Below are 2,446 nucleotides of genomic sequence, written 5' to 3'. Positions count from 1 at the left end.
TCATACACATATTGTTAGAATGTTTTAAGTTACAGTGTTTGGAAGAAGAAGACTGCCAACTGCCATAAAGCCCCAAGAAGAAGAAGAAGAAGAGGAAGAAGAAGGAAAAGTATTAGGAGAAGAAGAAGGGGGGAGCAGAAATTTGGCGTCTTAACTTTTCTTTACCGGAGGTGTTGGGACAAGGGTCAGGGGATATAGGATACAGAGCATTTATTAGGTTTTTAGAGAGCAAAGGGTTACACAAGATAATATAAAGTGAACTGAGTGGGGTATTTTGTTATAGTAGTAGGTAGATGCCAGAGGTGGGACCAAGTCATTGTTTTGCAAGTCATATGCTCATCTCATATTGTCTGTGTGTGTGTGTGTGTGTGTGTGTGTGTGTGTGTGAGAGAGAGAGAGAGAAACATAAGTATATGAACATGCCAATGAACAGTGTTGTGCATTTTGTGTTATTTAAATCCCCTATTCTGTGTTGCACTTGCAAAAGACCAAATTGGCCAAAAGTCTGTCAGTCATTTGTGCACGATGAGGCCGTAGTATGACACCACCATGGCTGAAAACTCGCTCCACTGGAGCACTGGATGCAGGCACTGCCAAAACTCTGATGGCCACTTGGAAGAGAGAAGGGAGAGTCTTCATGTTCATTGCCCAGAACAAGAGAGCATTCTGTCCTTCGGCTATGTCAAGGTAGTGACTTAGCTGTAGTGCTGGAGTGGTCCCAACATCCTTCTTCTGCCTCTTTTGGTATACTGCAAACAGCCCTTCTCCTTGTTCAAGGTGCTCTTGATCTCCTTCATCAAAAGGCACAGGTTGCTCAGACTCTCCAGCATCTTGCAGGATCAGTTCTGGCAAAACATAAAATAGAAACAAAGTGTTGATGATGAAACTTATTAGACTGAAAATCATGACTGAAAAAATGTTACATTAAAATCAATAATATTTACCTTTAACTCGCTGTGCTACCTCTGTCTTGATGTCACGACTGACCAGCACATGGTGTTCCACCCATAACAGAGAAAACGTAGGATCCAAAGCAGCTGCTTTGAGGTAGACTGGGTCTGAAAACGGGGCAGTGATCCCATCTTGTGTTCTGGCCATTTTCACATTGACAAAGATTCCAAGAAATCTGTTGTTCAGGGATACTTGGAGACTTCTGACCAGACCACTCAGGAAATAGACTTGAGGCTTCAGTTTTTCAAGGTGGTGATTGAGGGACAGCACAGAAGGAACAACAGCACTGATTGTGACTACCTTCTCCCCCTGTATCATATCAGTTGCTTCTCCAAAAGGCTTCAAGATGTCCACCATCTCTTTCAACAGGTTCCACTCTCGTGCTGTGAATGACAACTCCTTGTGCCCAGCCTTTTCTAGAACAGCACAAAAATTTGGATGATCAAACTGCAGAAGTGCCTTCACTTGCCTCATTGTTGAGTTCCATCTTGTGTTGGTAACAGCAGGGATACTTTTTTGTTCCCCAAATTCAGCTTCGAAAGCGTCTTTGAATGTTGTGCTTGTGTGCAGCAGTGAGCTGAGTTTGGATAACTTTGAAAGAGCAGGAGATGCTACTTTAGTTTCTTTTAAGCCATCTCTCACCACTAGCTGAAGTGTGTGTGCAAAACACTGCAAGCGCTGTTTCTTTGCCATAGCAGCATCTAGTGTTTCCTGCTCTTCCAGGGATAAGTCATGCCACAGCTCTGGGTCATCAAGATGATCCCCATCATCGTCATGCACCTCATCTTGAGTGGGGAAGCATACAGTGAATGCTTTCCGCATGTTTGCAGCATTATCGCTAATGATGAAGTCCAATTTTTCTTTAATGTTGTATTCATCACATATTGCCTCAAATTGTTCACAGATTCTGTCACCGGTGTGTGAGCCTTTGAAGCGGTCACAGCCCAAGAGTTTGGATTTTAGTTGTATCCTCTCCATATCTTTCTCTATCCAGTGCACAGTGACACCAAGGAAACCCCTCATCTTTCGGTCAGACCAAATGTCCACAGTGACTGAAACATGGTCTGTGTTGCTCAACTGAGTTTTTAATATTAAACGTCTCTCTGCAGCGAGTTTCTCTGTTTTTGAAGTCATTGTTTTGCGACACACTGGACTGTACTTACTGTCCACTACTGTCAGAAAGTGCCGAAAACTCTTATTTTCCACAATAGACAGGGGCAAGTTGCAACCAATAATCAAGTCAGACAATATTGAATTGGTGATAGCTTTCTGCTGTGGATGACTCATGCTATACTGCCCTACATGGATGTCCAGAAATTGTGAGATTGAAGGCTGTTCTGGTTCATTTGTGATGCTTTTGTTCATCTGGTATTCTTCAAATCTGTAAGATGTAATCATATTAGCACATGTCAGAAAATTCCATGTAGTTAAACATGAATTGCATTTAGCAAATTATGCTATGTTGCCCATGTTAATACATAAATTGTAATATTGA

Source organism: Monopterus albus, unplaced genomic scaffold (assembly GCF_001952655.1).
Source record: "Monopterus albus unplaced genomic scaffold, M_albus_1.0 scaffold111.1, whole genome shotgun sequence".
Taxonomy (NCBI): domain Eukaryota; kingdom Metazoa; phylum Chordata; class Actinopteri; order Synbranchiformes; family Synbranchidae; genus Monopterus; species Monopterus albus.
Note: the sequence above shows the minus strand (reverse complement) of the source record.